The 19,323-nt window shown below is 32.6% G+C and overlaps 1 long non-coding RNA gene across 1 annotated transcript; it reads left to right on the forward strand.

The window, feature by feature from the left end:
• Window positions 1–12,961: 12,961 nt before the first annotated feature.
• LOC136273355 (uncharacterized) lies at window positions 12,962–18,884 on the forward strand. The gene is made up of 3 exons (XR_010711544.1): window positions 12,962–13,222; window positions 13,537–13,671; window positions 18,264–18,884. It is a non-coding gene; the product is annotated as an uncharacterized lncRNA (long non-coding RNA).
• The last annotated feature ends 439 nt before the right edge of the window (window positions 18,885–19,323 follow it).

Here is a 19,323-nt window from a genome sequence, read left to right on the forward strand (position 1 = left end):
TATAGAACCATTTGAACAAGAGCTTGGACTTTGGGTAGTTGGTAATGTGACGTTGGCCTTTCTATTTCATTGCTGGCCACTTAGTCATGGCTCTTTGAAATCAATAAGATTTGTCTGGCTTTTGAGCGAAGACTACGTAATCGGTGTATATTTCGCTTGAAATCAGTGTCATTTTAAGTTTTGACGAAAAAAATACATAGTTATATCCTACTGAAAGTCCAAAGCTTTGTTAAAATGGTTCTATTATGAAATCGACCCGAACAATCACACGAAGAATCAGTTTGTCCTCCACAAGTAAAATTCATTAGACATATTCGAAATCAGTAACCAATTATGGACGGTACATGTTGTAAAGTTCCCTGTGTTCTTCTGAGAACAGTCAACCCATAACTGTCAACATCAACGTCACTGGTTGTTCAATACCTCGCTAATAGCGACATGCAAGCATAGGTGTGCCACATCTTATATTATTTTTTAATTTCAACATAGATGTGATATTCTGCACTATAGAAAATTTTGATTTAGTTTAATTGCATACTTTGAGTGTGTAGGGAGATGGCAGTTGAAAGCAAGCCTAATGCAAATCCATTCTATATTGTTCATCAAAACTACATGTTCTATATTATACTACAATGAAACGGAGAAAAAAGATAGTACATTCACAGTTCACAAAAAGAATCAATCAGTTTACTGGTGTTGTACATATATAGCTGAAAAATTAATAGCGTTTAAATGATTCATGTATTACATCAACTATGAAAGAGATAGAACATATGGCCTGTATGTATTTTCACAAAAATGTGTAACGATATAAAATTATTAATAAGATTTATTTATATAGGCATGAGAAAGCGAAAACCAACGTACATACGCCTATTGATCAAAACAACATTTGGTTACACCTAATTACAAAAATTAATAATAATCTACCTATGTCCGGGAAAAAACCATAACAAGATAAAAGGCCTTTGGGCTACGTCGCTCACCTGAGTAATATATATCGATATAAAATTAATTTCTGTATCCCTTTCCGAGATGTACGCATATTTTTATCTAAAACATTGAGCTCACGAGGGTGTATGAGAAACAATTAAAAAAAATCAACTATACATAATAATATGTGGATGCTTGAAAAGTAATATGATAATCACAAAATGTAGCGTTGTAATTGTTGAAAAGAATAGTTTTAAATATTTTTCCCAATACATGTATGTGTCTATGTTCAACTTTCCTTTCCTCTTTGGGACCCACTTTTGGTCTGAGTTGGTCACTGATGTGGACAATTTTGAATCTACACCATATATGGATATCTTTCTTAAAATATCACAAACTGTAACGCTGTAATTTTTGAGAACTATTTTCAAGATCTTTCCCGATATCTTTCAATTTTGAACTTTGCATCCCTCTTTGATTATGTTGATTCATTATTTTCAGGAGGGGCTTAGCTTGTTCAACCGTCGCTGCATAAACATTAATTTTTTTTCGGAGACAGTAGTTCTTGAACAAAATATTTTAACACCCACCCTATTTTCAAATTATATTATTTCTCCACTTAAGAAGAATAAGTTGTGCCAAGTTTGGTTGAATTTGACTCAATCAAAGTTGCAAAAAAGTTAAAACGATCAGAAAACCTTCCGAAATTACAAAAGTACTGTAACATCTCAGATGAGCTAAAACCAAAAACATACGAAGATTCCGGAAGAAGAAAATTGTAAAAAAAAAAATTTAAAAAAAAAAAAAAAATTAAATTCATTGATCTAGTTTAATTATGCCATTTGATCAGCGAATCTGTTAAACTTAACATAAGAATTTACAGTCTACAAGTCGAATGTCAATTCAACAGGTGTTGGAATCGTTGTCTGACTGCCAAGGTTTGAGACTATCTAAGAATACAAATCGCACGATTAAACTTTTCCGTGTCAATTTGTATTGGCAGACCATTTGAAATTTATTCTAAAAATCTATGATTTGCAGATGTGAAATCAATAACAAGACATCGATTTTTGATAGTTATTCATTAATTCTTAGAATTTTGTCTGAAAGTACATTAAATTTACAAGTGTTGTGTAAATGCATCTACGGTGAATATTATTAGTTTCTTAGAGCGTGGTGGGGTTTTTTTTTAATCTTTACATCAAGAAGCATCAGTATTTAAAATCATTAATATTATACTTCTAGTCATTATTAATTTTTTTTATTTTCATAAAAATTTATTAAATGAAAGTTTGTCTAAATGGCTTAATGTGGCAGCTTTCGTTCGATTACCATAATTTTATTTCAGATTACCTGCAAGAGGCAATGCTGATTTGAAAATAAAAGTTATTATTTTTTGGGGGGAGGAAGGGATCAAAATAGCAACAATAAAGGTTGCCATCTCATTCAAATTTTAAAAATTCAGTTGCAAAAAAAGCTCACTTATCTAGAAAAGTTACCTGCCCTAATCATTTTCCAAACGGCTTTGTAAAAATTAAAATGAATCACTGCAAGCAAATAAAAGTTCTCCCCTTTTCTTGCTAGCATGTTGATGAAATCGCGTCTGTATTTACAATAAATAGTGATATATACGACACTGCTAAAATAAACACCGTACAAAAACACATCGTGGGGCAAACATTCGTGCTTAAATATTGATATACAAGTCATTCATATCATATACAAACTAACACTGGGTCTGTTATATCGTCTGGAAGGAAAAAGCTTTGATATAGAGATCTAATATTTATATTCCTTGGCGGACGAGGTGATACTATGATTATGACCCCTCTGTTGAACATGTTCCCAGCTTTCAAAACGTACATTTTTTTTTAATTTGTGTTCGGATAGCATCTCTCTCTCTCTCTCTCTCTCTCTCTCTCTCTCTCTCTCTCTCTCTCTCTCTCTCATCTTTGCTGAAAACAACAGGCTTTTCCTTTTCCGTTCTACCCCAAAAATCCTTAATTTAAAAAGTGGACTTGTTTAAAAAATCATAACTGTACTTATAAGTGCCAGTTTGCTTTACATCATTTCAGACTAGGTTTCTGTTAATTTGTCCGATTAGTTAAAATGTCAGAAATTCGTAATGATTTTTCAGTAAATTCAAAGAAACCTAAGATTTTTCCTTTAATTGTTGTTACGTGAGGTACACGATTTTATTTAACAAAACGCATTTTTTCAATGTGAACTTCTAAATTTAGCATGTTTGTTCCATTGATATGTTTATTTATAAATCTTAATGGTTTCAATCAAATAAGAGAAGAACCCGGCTAATTAATTTGTTTTCTCTTTGCTTTATTAACAAATTATTCAACAAAACGCTCTTTTCTACGTATGATTGAGTTAAACATATCTTTACGACACTTTCCATATGGATAACAAAAGCCAATTATCTTCTCTAATTAACTCGAACAACTAAACGTCAAGCTAGTCATTATCAAATTTTATGATATGAAAGTAAAACGACTGTTAATGAATAAGATACATTATCCTAATCCCATAAAAATCTTAATTAAGTGAAAAAATATTAAAGAAATTTGTCTTCATGTATTAAGTTTTTCTTTCATTTTTTTTTTTCGTGAAAGGACATAATACAGAAAACACAATGTAAATTTTAAAATATTCAAGGGGATTTATTAATTTTGACAGATTTTATAATTTTGTACCGTGCCTCAAAAATTTTCATTCAGGGCACATTTTGTCAATGAAATTTGAGAACAACCAACGAAGCCTCCCAATGTGTGATGGGTCCCATACGTATGCCATCTCTGTTTCCTTTTTGCAGTGGTTGAGGTCCGCAGAGATGGAACGTGCAACAATTATGCAATTTAAAATTTCCTTGAATGGTGCATGCAGTTGAAACGTCCATTTTGCAATAAAAAGGTATTTCAAATACGAGAAATTTAGAATTTTATGATTTTTTTTATAAGGCCCTTTAAATCATGAGATGACAAACTCTGATTGGTTTAATCTTAACATTAAATTTCTTTTGTCTGTTTTGCTTAAAGGAAATAAAAATAATACTGTCAGTTTAATGAGAAAATTGGATTTTCTTTAATGAAATTTTACATCTAAAATCTACAGATAAAAATATAAAAGCAGCCATGCGAATAGCAAAGACTTATCTTTGAATGTACGAAAAAGAAAATCGTGAAATTTGATTAGACCAAATAGGAAAAACCAAAATCTTCACGTAGTCCCACAAAACAACACCAAAACCGTTACCTTGAGGTGAAAAAGAAGTAGTTTAACAGGAGCTTGGACTTTGGGTAGTTGTGTCAAACAGCATTGTAACGTAGGCCTGTCTATTTCATTTCTGGCCACTCAGCCATGGCTCTTTAAAACTAACAAGATTTGCTGGCTTTTGGGTTAATACTACGCAATCTGTGTATATTTTCACTTGAAACCAGCGTCATATTTTAACTTGTTTTGACGCAAGAAAAAGATATTCGCATCCTACATGTACCTAAAGTCCAAGGTCTTGTTAAAATGGTTCTAAATGTGTATAGTTTGTCGCTACTTGAGCCTATTTGGACCTAACAACACTTTCATCTTCAAATAAAACGTCCAAAAGAAATCTATTCTTAATTCTCTTCATTTATCAAGTAACCTAGTGTTCGGATGTGAACCGAAACTCGTTTTCTGCAAGAGAGAACAGGCTCTGACAAAGGCTTCGGACACGATGACTTCAAAGTCCGCCACATCCCTGATCATGGACCATGTGACGTGATGTGGGATCATAAAACTGAAGGTGCGATTGTATCGGATCCACAACTGGACACAACTGATGTCAAAAAAATCAGGCTGAAATATGCCAGGTCGTGTTTCGGTGACAGAGAAACCGGGTCCATATTTGAATAACAAATGAGCAACAGTACGGTGTAGCTATAGGGGTCAAGATAAATTGCTAACTGTTCCACATCTTAACAAATGAGAAAAGAGACTAATTATATTCCGCTGTCATTATTTTCACACCTAGGTTCAAAGGTATATAGAACTTAACATTATAGGTAGTGTGTATTCGGCGACACCCGTGATTTATGAAGAAGATGTCTTATCTCTTGCACGTGTTGCAAGATTCGTGTCAGGTGATCGTGTGTTTTTACCTAGGCTAATTTTTCACCGAGCTAATAAAAGTTCGAGCTATGCTGTCTAATCTTGAATAATGATACCAAGAGAAAATACTTTTCTTTTCTAAGAAAAGGTCGTCTAGATCTATGTCTTTAATAATGTATTGTCTCAAAGATAATGTTTAAAATCGTAACTGAACTACAATGTATGAACAATATAAAATATAAAAATTTCATTCAATTAATTCAATTAATACTGTCTAATCCCCAGCGGAGTGTTTTTTTTTCCAAGAAAAAATCGTCTATGTCTGTAATTGATGCCCTGTCTGAAAAAATGTTTTGAATCGGAATTCAGTATAATCTATATAATAAATAGCATCCAATTTATGTTGTCTTAATTTGAAAAATGAATCCAAGCAGAAATTAATTTCTTTGGAAAAGGTAGTCAATGTTTGTAATAATGTCATGTTCCAAGATGTTTCTTTGAATCGTTATTACCGTATTTACTCGCCTATAAGTATTTTTCGCCTATAAGTCGGTTGCCATTTTTCAGGTTTATTTACAAGATTTTGCCATTGACCCTCTTATAAGTCGGGTATTTTTTTCTGGATAATCAGTCTACAGATTGTCAATCAAATAAGCACATTTTATCAAGCATGACTATATTCTAGATAAAAAAATATTGGTGTTTGACCCCTCTGTTATCATTTCTAGATGCAATGCATTTTAAAAGTGTTGTGTTCAGTTAAGACATCTATCCTGGATTAATAACTTTCGATTTTGGACGCCATTTTTTTATTGATACACTAATAAAAACTTGGTATAAGCTTTTAAAAATATTTAAATAATTTTGAAAATAAAATGATAGTGATTTTAATCCCTTGCTGACTGATTAAGATGGTACATGTATAGCCCCTTTTAAAAGTGGTGTGTTAGGTTGTGTTGTTTTAGGTGACATGCCACCTACAGCCACCAATATAGCTATTATCACCTCAGGTGTAATTAATTATGAATAATTATAAAACGATCTTTATTTTTTTTTAACAGACCAGCAATTATTCTGGTGTTTAATTTTTAAGTATTAAACATCAACTGCTGTTCTGTAATGCGACTAGATCGCTTTTAGACGCCATGTTTTTTAATAGTTTTCTGTAAACAGAGTTATCTTTCTTGAAGTTTGTAACGTATGATTTTGAACGCCATTATATTTTTTAAACACTCATTACAACTTGATTATAGCTCAAAAACTATTTTAAATGATACTGGAAATAAAATGACAGTGATTTTCCCCCTTCTGACTGATTAGGGCTGGTAATTAGCCTCTTAAACCCAGTGTTGGCTTGTGTTGTTTTAAGTACAGTAATACCAACAGCTATTATCACCTCAGGTGTAAATAATTGCCTGTTTAAATAAAAAATACTATCAAATAAACCTTGTTCATATTTTTAAGAAATACAGTTGAAACTTTCAATGTATTTATTAATGTGTTTATCTTTTTAGTAATTAAAAAATAAACATGTCAAGTATAGGGATTGCAAGTCAAAAGTTGGAAGCAAAATGGCACCCAAAAACGAAGTTTTTACTCAGTGGAAAAATTATCTGATTGTATGTCATGCCTATAAGTCGGACCCCTACTTTTTATTCAAATTTCTACTCCCAAAATACCGACTTATAAGCGAGTATATACGGAATTATAATACATAAAAGTAAAAACAAAAACAAAAACAAAAAAAAACGTGTTAACACATGTAACATTGAATTGAATAAAAGCAGACAATCTTCGTACTATGGTTGATTTCAGAGATAATCTAAATAACATTTTTAAAAAAAATCATTTTGAAGGACTGACTTGGTCAATATGAAAGGTCAGGATCTGAACATAATCAGGTCAGTATTGTATTAAAAGTTAGAACTGTTTAATATACATAAGCACGTGCTGGACAGAGGTGCCTGTAGGGGTCATCATTGTACATGGATACGCAGTTTACGATAATGAATGCATGTCATCAATCAATGTCAAACTTTTTATATTTTTTTGCATTTTGCAAAAGGGGGGGGGGTGTCAAATCTAATGCTGAAACTTATCCGTTTCAAAATAATTAATAAAAATTATGTATCAAAGAATGCTTTTACTTTTGCCAGTACTAGTAAACTATATTTTTTTCCTTAATTACGAACATTTATATTACACATACATTACCTACCACACCATACCATACCATTACCTACCATACTTACTTAAAACTTAATTTAAATCTCAGTATTTTCTTGATATATGCTGTCTTTCTATGGCTTTGATTTATTTGTATGGTTTATTTTCATTTAATTCATAATTATTTAATAAAATGGTTCACTGTTATTATTTTGTGTAGTATAACTTACATTAAGCATGTAGCCTCTATTACCAATACTGGTATAATTTGCAATGAAAACTTTCCAGAACTCGAAACTATATGTCTTTCATTAAAAAAAAACTTGCATAGTGATTATAGATTATTTCTATTAATAAACCAGTACACCTTGAAACTATTTTTAAAAAGTTTACTAAATGATTTACAGCACATAATAAATGTTTAAAGATAATTGAAATGAAAAGCCCCTAATTATTTTTGAAATAGGTGTTTAAAGTTAATGATACAGGGTCTATTAAAGTAAACGTCTGATATTCTATATTTGTAAAAGGGGCACTGTAAAAATATCTTGTTGACCTAACAACTAGTCAAAAATGGGTTCAGAAAAACTGCGTTGCTGGAAAGAGTACAACATAATTAGGTGTGATTGGTGATTAAAAGCATGTGTAATTATGACAATCTACAAATGATATATATTTTTGTTTTCGACCCCTGTAAAGTAAAACACTGGCAGTTACACCGGAAAAGATGTTAAAATTGATCAAATAACAAAATAATTAATGGGATTCTTTTACTTGAAATAGATGTTTTTTGCCTGTGATTATGTTAATGAAAGTAATATCTTACAATTTAACATATTAAATGAATAAAAATTGGCCAAAGACCAGAGGAAAGTTCATTCACAAAATAAAACACCCTTTCTGAAATATTTTGACCCTCATTAAGATGTGCAAGGGCAGATTTCTAATAAACATTGAACATGTGTGAATTCACTAATCATACACTATAGACTCTATAAATAGGTGTAGAGTCCACTGCAGCTCATCTTGTTAATGATCAGAGCATGGAATAATTAATTTGGACGAGATCTAGATCACCTTCTGTAATTAACAGTAATTAATTAATTGTGTCTCTTTGAAGATGCACTTATGATATTATATTTTGCACCTTATGCACATAAGTTTATTTCATATTTTTACATCATTATATACAGATATTTCAAATCTAAAAAAAATTGATTTTTTGTTAAAGTATGTATGAACATATTCTAACTGTAATTTAAGCTCTGTTGGTAAATAATGAAATAAAATCGTGCATAGTTTGTTTAACCAAAGGTGCATGCGTTTCTTATATATATACTTGTATTCATGTATTCGTGTAATTGACGCCAATGCCAACTTTTAATGTTATGAAGAAAGCTTCGGGGTTGAAATGAATTTTGGCATTTATAAATACATCTACCAACCAAGTAATTATAAGACCAACCCTGCATGTTTTTTTTTATTACGAAAAGACCATCAGTTCAGTGTGATTTTGAATAAAAGATCCGACTTGACTTAGTGGTCCATCCGTTGTCTCATTTATTTCGATATATAAACTATTTGCTATTTGTGTGCATTTCTTGAACTCTTCAACGTGAAAGTAAACGCTAATCTTTGATCGTAAAAAGAGAGGGATTTCCGAACATTTGCGTTTTTATGGGAAACAAATCTCACCATTTTCTCTTCAACAGTACTCAGTAAGTACCGTTTAATGAGCGCCAGGTGTTGTGAATGAAACATTTTGGTTTCCTTAGAGACACTTTTTATAATCATATTGCTTTTAAAATGGATAATAAACGTTACATATTAGGGAAAATTGGATAACATATGCTCGCTATATTAGGTCGATGTCGCACAGCCGTAACTTCTTATTTCTCTAAAACCCGTTTTATCATGTAAATTTAATCATGGCGTCCTTTTCTTTTTTTAGGAGAGTGCTACCATCATTTTGTTGTTAAGATTCACTTAACTATTCACTGTTCAGTTAAGAGTAATTTTCAAATCCCTTTATCAATAAATATATATCCTTCATGCGTAATTCTGCAAATCGTTTTAAGATTATAGTTTAGGTCTCCCTTATTTCGAATCTATCACCCAGCTGTGGAGCTGACATTTTGATGTATACTTTCATAGGTAATATAACATCCATAAACTGAACTTTTTATCTCGTTTCTTAAAACATTTCATGCATATTTTAGATATCGCTAGGGTGTTTAATAATGATGGCGAGGGTAAAAAAACGGACAAGGCAAGATATTTTAGCGATGTCCATTCATCAAATTTTCAAAGAAGAAATTTTTTATAACCTTTGGTCAAAGAAGATTTCAAAATCCAAAACAAAATGTTGAACAACGTTGAATGTTTATCTGAGAAATCCATAACAAACAATAGCCACTCGGAGAAGACAGCAAGGCATTATTTGGTTTTCTCGTGTTTAACTAAGAAATAACCACACACAAATATGAACGTTTGCTTAGTTGGTTGCAAACACTAAACGCAATCAGAATAATTTCAATAATCAGAAGAAAGAGTTATGGGCCTTTTATTTTGTTGCTCTTTTCTATCAATTTCTTAAGATTCTGTCAAATAAGGAATAACGCAGGCTATAGAGGTTAATGCTAGATCGATCAAAAGAAATCTAATTCACTACGAAAACCTTCACTTTCATTGCTGGTAAATTGACTCATTTCAGCGCCCAGATAACACTGGATTCATGGTAACGAGACCAATTGCATCCGTGTCCATTTATTCCCAATAACAAATCGACCGCGGGGCATGAAATGTGCATTGTAAATTTAATTAAAGCAAACAGCTAGCGAAAGATAAATGCGATGCTGTTAAGTGCTATAGAAATCTTGATAAATGAGAAAAACGATTGCTGGAACCCGTTTTATGCAAAGCAGCTTGTTGGCAGAAAGATTGGAATAGTGTCTTCAGTATATACTTCTTTTGAAACAACGAGATGTGTCCACCAATGATGCTTCTAGTAACTCTTGGAATTCATATTGTTCAACGGGTCATTCTAGGTATACAGTCACATGAGAGAGAGAGAGAGAGAGAGAGAGAGAGAGAGAGAGAGAGAGAGAGAGAGAGAGAGAGAGAGAGAGAGAGAGAGAGAGAGAGAGAGAGAGAGCGTTGAAATGTAAATTCTGCAATTATGAATGTATTTGTACTTACTTACCCAAAAGAAAATCATACTGTAATCCTAATCATATAATACAAACCTCTGCATAACCTATCAAAATAATGATTTACAGTAAGTACATTGTAAAAAACAAAACATGAAGTTGAAATAAAGTTTATTAGAAAAAAATACTTTATGTATAGTCCATTGAGGAATAATGAATGACGTTCATTGAAACCGTTTATTTGCAGTTGTTACAACACATCTTAATCGTAATTCTCTCTTGATTTGGTCACACAATATCAGCTAGATTGAAGCAAATATCAAATCAAGATATTCAATTAACGACAAATGAGAAATAAACATGTCTTACACACTCTTCTAAAGAAACTCCAGGTTGGAAAAGGTATTAGTAAACAATTTCTACATAGATGGTGATTACCACTGAAATTAACACGGAGCTAACTGTAATATTTCATTACACGTCTTACAATTAAAAACACTATGTAAATGGTGTGTAATATTCTTGTTTTTCATTAAGGAACAAACGACTGTTTGCTGAGAGTGATTGCAGTGAGTCTAATACAATTGTATCCCGCCTGAAAATCAGAGATAATGTTTACTTAATCTCAAAAATCAATTCATTCTATTTCCATTATCGGATGCACCAGTGGCAGATACATTATGTCGGATTTGATGTATTAATGTAACAAGTTCCACGTCCTGGCGAAAATGGTCTTGAAAAATACGACATGTACGTGTATACATGCTTTGCAGGTGTACATAACATAAATATAAAATTCAAAATCAAGTGACAAATCGTATACTTTGCAATATCTAAAAAAAAACGCGTAAAAATACAAGGTATATTGATGTTTATTGGGTAAGTTTCACCAAATTGAAAACTATACAGATACATGTAACTTCCAATGAAATTGACATTAAATAAAATTCAACACGATATAGGAACATAACATGCCAATAAGTACTTGTATATCATGAATATAAAGTACATACATGTAAATTAAAACTGCAACCAATTCCCCTACTAAATTATTACACGTACATTATAAGTACAAATGCCGTTAGTTTTTTTTCTTTACTGATGGTCGGGGTTTGTTTTTTGCTAAGTATATAAACCTTATATTATCTCCACAAATATTAATGGCTCCAAAAAAAAAAACTTCGCTAGATACAATAATATATATAAAGAATATTAGTTTAAGTTCGTAATGAAGTGAGAGGGTGTCAATATTTGTCTAGACCATGGTAGTATATTATTACCACTTCATCGTTTGAGAGCTGGTTTAGAATCATAATAAACCGGTAAGTTTCTCCAGTCGAAGATAACTTTGGCCCTTTACGACTGTTAACTCTTCTAATGTCTTTGCAATGAAATATTGAAATGGTTTTATGTTGCCCTTTTACTTCTTCAAGTTCTAATGCCCAGTGTACAATCTCTCCACTAAAACGAATCATTGGAAATATCCTAATAAAGCAAGACATTTTTTTTAGAAACAGGAGCAAACTACCTTAACACGTGTATTTCGAAAACTGGGTGTGGACTTGTATTTTTGTTGTATATTCAATGTATTACATAGCTAGACACACTGCCTCCTTCTAATAAACTCAAATTGAGCAGGAGGTTAGCAGGTTGCTAGAAATATCTGTTTATTTTGTTGTAAACATATCCTGTATTAATTAGTTACATGCCTCGGACGTTGCTCTCGTGATATAAACTTTTGCCAAAAACCCCAATGTATTGGCAAAACGTCTAAATATTTTCCACGTAGAACTGTGCCGTACAAAACAACCACTACATGAAACCATCTATCTTTGTCTGGGGCATCCGTTTAAGTAATTACATGTTTTATTTTTTCTGTTCATTGACCCTTTTATAAGAAGATGACGTATTGGGGCCAACTCTCACGTTGTCGCCTCTCGGTGTCAAATTTGTCAATGACTATTCGAGATATGCTTACAGAAACCATATGGTGTCATTTGTAGAATCATGTTTTATTACATGTAAGATGTATGTTGGGCTTTCAGTGTGCTTTAACTATTTATTTCTTGCATCAAAATAAGTTGAAAAGTTTGTCTCCAGCAAAATACACACAGATTATAGGAATAGCACCACAGTCAGACAAACCTTGTTGATTCCAATGAACCATGACTGAATGGCCGACAATGAAAGAGACAGGGCCTATGTCATATTGCTGTTTGAAAAAAAAAAAACAACAACATGAAGTTGTTCGATCAGAACATTATAACCAAAACAAAGTTACATGTATACTCATACCCGATAATTCTTCCGATATATGTGCATGTATATTACAAATAATAATACGCCACAGAATGCTTTTTATCTCTCGATTTCAAATTGATGACATACTGAGGTACCAAAATTCTCTTAAATCTGAAAAATACTGTAGATCTAACAATGCATGTGATAAAATTTCTGTTGATCGTAATTCACGCGCCACCACGGCCTGTAACACCTACATGTAGGTATCTAAATCAAAATGCGCTTAAACAACACACAGCGACTGTATGAACACAACAAGAACGTTGCCAAATAACATATGACAACTACACACCTCAACTCTTCTGGAAGGTGTTTGTGGGGACATTAGGGTCGAGACTTGCACAGCGCCGGGAGGTGAGCAGGTGATGCGAACAGCAGAAGAGTCTGACAAGAGAGATGTCAGCTCGGGGCCGCCGCTGGAAATTTACATCATTTTACGGCCCGAAATTTACATCTCCTCACAGGAAGTATAAATGTCAGCGTGTATATTTTACATGTTAGAAACTTACAGATCTGTATCGGGATAGAGTGGAGAAACGAATTTTTGTGTTTGAATCTGATATACAACCTGAACAGGGGTAATGTCGAAATTTGTCGATAATATCTGTTTAATCTTTTGTTCGGCAAACAATATACCGAAGGGAGATTTTTACTCAAGCAGATGTAAATGTAAGATTCGAAATGATGTTCCGTCTATAGGCTCTGTTCTAGATCTGTTGGGAGTACTCTTAGAAATGGTTTATAAAGAAGCAAGTCGTGCATTTGCTGCCTATGAAATCATAGCCATGTCTACAATATTAATGACCTTAAGTATATATGTACATAAATATGATTAATTCCAATTCTTTTGGGAGAATAAATTCTAATTGCGACCATTAATATCCATTAACAGTCTTGGAGCCGGCCACACAACGACCACATCAGCCTAGACGAGCGATATCTAAACCCAGGAGGTGATCGGTCTTCTGCTGACCTTTGTAAAGCATTGATCAGATTAAGATATCCATCGTCATTGCGTATTCTACAGGTAATACCCGAACACCTGAATTGCTTGTCATTTATTGGTCCCCTTAGAACAGATGACCGTACACTTAGCGACGGTAGATTTTATAGGAGCACGTATATATATGCATAATGTATTGGTTTGACAATTTAATGATACCTGAAACATTTTGAATATAATATCGAAGTGACTTCATCATATAAACCTCCCTCCCCCTTTTACAAAAATTCCATCAAGACTCCAGCCGAACGAATTGGGTTTCCTGTTAAAAAAAAAATCGGACGTCTGACCGACAGAAGGTTAAACATACCTCTTCGCGCATCTTTCAACGCATCGTGACAGAAGCTCCGCCTTTTACATGTTCATTTCGGCAACAGACGGAAATGATCGCTTCTGTTAGTTTAATAATATTGCAAACATAAACTCGTGTTGAGAAGTCGAGTGGCGCTCGCCTCTGCCAGCTCTCTCTGACGGTCGTGTAGTTGTCGTTCTTTCTGTGGTACGGAGCACGGAACAACACGATGTTTTCTATCCCGATGTGTAAACAACTGATCTCTCAGTTTGGAAAAAAACGTTGAACAGTTCCTGAATTTGTACATTTTGCTGACAGAGTTAAAATGGTTTTTAATGATATTTAGACTGACTTTGCCCCAAAAATCATACAAAATTAAAACTCTATCTAGATATATATGCTGTGGTTTGGTGTGCGGTTTGATACACGCCACTGCATGGTGTGAGTTTTGTGCATCAATCTATTTGCTACATGTAACTCATATTCGGCTGTTGAAATACATATTCTATTCAAGTACGTTTTAGCATTACATACAACTCAATGTTATTTCCCTGCATGGATCAAACTTAACAAAATTGCACATGGTTACTGATTAAAATAAGAAAAAGAAATGTTCAATTAAAACTGGAGACAAGTGTTCCATGATCAAGTTTCCCTAGAGAATCTCTCGATAATTTTCTCAACAGAGTCTGTGTAACGTCTGAAGTGGCCGATGAAAGTTACAATTTCTGTTTATAACGGTCGATTTCACTTCTATATTACCGTATAACCATCTCTGATTACCCCCTTTCAACAGCAGATACTAGTATACCAAGTCTTCATAATACCGAAGGTATCAAAATCTACATATGAATATCTTAAAATAACCCGATTCTTTTAAAGTATTTAAAAAATTTGTGTTAACAAATGATGGCTTCAAGAACTATTAAAAATTAATCAAAAGAGCTTTAAAAAGGAGAGATAATATTAAGTCTGGATTTTTTTATATTCCAGCATTGTCTGTATAAAAAAAATGCATTGAATGACATTTATTTTAAGCCTTCATAATGGCAATTAAAGCTTATCTTTTGGAGCTCATCTTGAATTAATGGTTTACTACAGATTACGTGGGTATTTTTTTTTTATTTTGCATAATCCAAGGATGAATTTTTATCTTCACTGACAGCGCTTTTTTAGCGCGCGAATTTTTTTTTTCCTTTTGCATTTAGAGAGCAAAGGGAAACTGTCATATCTTGATTATATCAAGCACTCTAAAAGTGTGATTTTACAAGGTCATTAATGTTTCAACACCAAAGCTGTGTTTTCGTACATTATGATAGAAATAATCCTATCGATCGGATTAAAACGCGCTAATTATACAAAATTGTTGAATTCAAAGTAAGCTAATTTAGCCCGGGTTATAAAATATTTTTTGATCTTTCGTTATTTGTTGCATAAAAAAATCATTACTTTTGTCGAATTACGGATTTCTGAATAATTAATTATTTTTTTAACAAAAATGAAGCGTTCATATACTACTCAGGTGATAGTTATCTAGAATTGTAAGCGTTTTCCCCACCTTTTAAAAAATCAACATTCGTGGATTTTAACAATTGGACATGCATGTCTTCTGATACGTCCAGCCCTGATGTGGTTTTTTATTTTATGTCGGGGTCGACATGCTTATCAAGACTAAACAGCTGCCGACCGATCTTCAGAGCAGACGATTGGCGTCCAGGATTAAGCATTTATTTTGATTCATAGGTTCTTTCATGACCATTTGAGCTTTCGTTAGACAAAGAGTCATTTTCGCTTGCATACTCGTGCAAAACCAGAAAATTGTTTTTTGTTTCAATGTGTAAAATACGCAGCCTAAATTTATGGGTTTTCGTTTGGCCTATCCTATCTCGGTCAATTTTTTTTAGTGTGTGTGCATGTTTTATTTATCATTATTATTTTGTTTTGCAAAGATCTGATTTTTAAAAATAAGAATAAAGATTTCCTTTTAATTATATCCATTTATTATGATCCTAAAATATGATATTTTTTTATTAACACAAGCGCGATACAGTATCGGAGAAATTACTATTCCAAACGCACATGTAAAATTATTTCAGAATAATCAAGCTGATTACGATTTTTCTTCTGGGCGAAATAAAACCAGCATGTTCATTCAATTAAAAATAATTTTTATCGAATATGGGAAAAGATGCATATCCTATAGGTTACTTTTATTCTAACTTTGCTGTCACTTTCAATATGTTCAATTCCTCGTCTGTAAACAAAATAGACCAACGGCAAAAAAGATTTCACAGATAGGAAATCCGTTTTCATGACTCTAGCCTTATGGCCCCAGTAATCGTTGTAATTTTGGATAGTAATTTTTTTTTTCAAACCCCATCGACAAAGGAATATTGTCTGCAATGCATCTCCCGTAAAATATGCTAAAGCCACACCGTAAATATGGTAATTGAATAATTGGATTTTGATACGAAATTCAAACACAGAAAATCCATTTGGGGAATGATTTTGGGGTTGGCTACTTTGCCGGTTCCATATGAAGATAAGCTTGGATGTTTTAAGCCCGAGGCCCGATGTCTGGTCGTGCGCTTCAACATCACAATACATTGTCAGACAAATGGAAATTATGCTAAATACAGCTGTATCTGCTATCAGTTTAATATCTTTGACTCCGGACATACGCCATGCTCTGCTCAATTGGTTCTAATGGCCGCTTGTGGTCCCATGACGTCATAATGATAAATGATATTTATTGGACACAATGGACCTATTTTCCATAAACATGAAACCTGTTTTGCTAATAAAATAATAAGCAATATTTTTATCATATTGTTAAAGTTGTGTTTACCCAGATGTCTCTTCCTTTGATACACGTGAGTCATAGTGTTAGCAGATAAATAATATGATAAAGGTAACTGCTCAAACATTATGGTGTACATTTTTTTCTACTGCAAACATTTGTATCAGTTTATTTCTGTTGAGCATTAACATTGATTTTAAGCATGAAATCGAAAGAAACGATTTTTTTTTTAAATACTTAAAAATTTATTAAATATAAATTGATATTTAATACAAGACTCCTACCAATTTATTCAGTGTTGCTTGAACAACTAAGGAACGGTCATTAACCTAATGATAAGGTTCTTTGTGGTTTTTCCAAATAGGTTTGAAGACACCAACGAATCTGAAAGTTGTACAATAACAAAATCTTCTTTAATGTGACAGATACGGCTGCAGAAATAGTAACTTAAACATTCGTTGACCCATATTTTATAAATATGCAGGCATATTCGTGTAAATTTATGTAATTGAGGATGAAATGGGATTTGTAAATAAATCAAAGTTTAATTAGTTCGTTGAAACATGATGCAAATAAATAATATAAAGTTGCCATCTAAGAACAATCAAGAGAGAGAGAGCAACCAAAATTCAGACAAGAACGGCACGTAATCTTCGTTTATTGTGCAGATTGGCACCAACCATATTGAACAATTAGAAGTTTTAGTAAGGCAATACGGTCACAAGCGGTACAATCAAGTGAAAAAGTCACCACTATAAAGAAAAAGTTAATCTAATAAAGCCAAAATGATGGGGGACGCAGTAAGCGCAGTGAGAAGCTGTGTTGCGATTATCTTCGTTTTTACGTCGTCCGCGTCGCTCGTAACTGGAAATAATGACGTGATGGTTTTGATAACAGAATGTGTGTGTCCAAACGGACTCCAAATGCTACCACTGTTGTCGGAGATAAAGGGATCATTCGCCATTGTAAATAACCATTTTGCCACGCAGTGAATATGCTGTGACATTATTTGTCAATAATAAGCCACGATACCAGGCCGAGATTTCCCCATAGAGTATAAGAGCAGGCAGAGATTCAAAGCCGCCTGGACACAATCAGGAGTTATGGCTACTACAACGAATTATACCCTTCGACTTAAAAAAAAAATTTCAAGAAAAACTTGATGTTCCAATGATGAAAACAGCAACTATCCATCATGTTTCGCCTTTAAGCGGACACGCTTATACAAATGTTGAAGCACAAGAGATGAATATCAAAGAATCCCTTCAACCATTATATAGAATCTCGCGACTTTATGTCCCCATCATTTCTCCCAGTGATATTTCGGCTTTGAGATTACCATTGGAAACGTCATGGTAATGAGGATTGATAAAGGCTTCAAACGTCTCCCTAATGATAAATCTATAGCTGTTGAATTGTTCAGATTGTCATACCTTGGTTTTGTTGCTGTTTTCAGTTGTTGATAAATCATTTTTTACATGTTGTCGGTTTGCTTGTTATATACCTATACTTGTTACATTGTAGGTGTCCACAGCGCTTGTCATGTCTTTGTTGTGTAGACGGTTCCACACAGAATAACCCCACACATATCAACAATGTTCTTGACAATTAAAGGTCAAATATTTGATTCTTTGAAGAGATATTAATAGAGGCTCTTAATTAAGAATTGGAGGTGAAAAAAACTTATTCTTATTCTATTTTCAGCAATATGAATGTTATATCAACAAGTTCACCCTTTGATTCGACAGGAAATTGAAGAACATTCATTTTGCAAATTGTATTTGTTAATTAACTTCAAATATGCACCATATTTGTATAATTACCAAGATTTATGATTTCTGGTTTTAAATTTTGTTTATATTAATCCTTACGAAAGGCATGTAAATTGTTTAATTTTTTATGCTGAAACAGTGGTATTTCAAAACTAAACACTGCAGGAAATATAACTGTTTATGTATTGTGCAAAGTACAAGAAAATCATCAACATCAGTTTAGCATAGACTTCTCCTCCCAAAAGCTGACAGGCAAAGTTTAGTTCTATTCCACATCGCAGAAAACTTTTCCATTATTTATTAGTATAATGTATATTTTGAAATTTACGATACGATCATGTTTTTTTCTTCCTTTACATATTCAAATTGATGCTACTGTGTGTTCATTTATAGACAATAAAAATTCATTCTAGTTTGAATAAATTTGTATATTCTGGTTATAAATCATCTTCAGAGGAGAAAACTGTATGTATCCATTTGTGTATATGAAGAATGATATTGTCTTGAATAAAAAAAAAAGTGGTTCTATTCCTTAGGAATCTTAAACAACTTAATTATTAACAAGATTTCGTTTGTTTTAAATTTTATGTACATGTGTTCTTGAATTTATAGTAGAATTTTGACGGAAAACTACAAATTATAATTTATACAATTTGAAAAGATTTTATTTGCGCTAATTATACATGTATATGCGCATGTGATCTGGAGTTTGAAAAATAATTTTTGACGAATTTTGAGGAATAATTATTTATAAACTGTCTGTAACTTGAGTTATTGATGTTGACACGTGATCTTGAATTTTAAACAAATTT

Source organism: Magallana gigas, chromosome 3 (assembly GCF_963853765.1).
Source record: "Magallana gigas chromosome 3, xbMagGiga1.1, whole genome shotgun sequence".
NCBI lineage: Eukaryota > Metazoa > Mollusca > Bivalvia > Ostreida > Ostreidae > Magallana > Magallana gigas.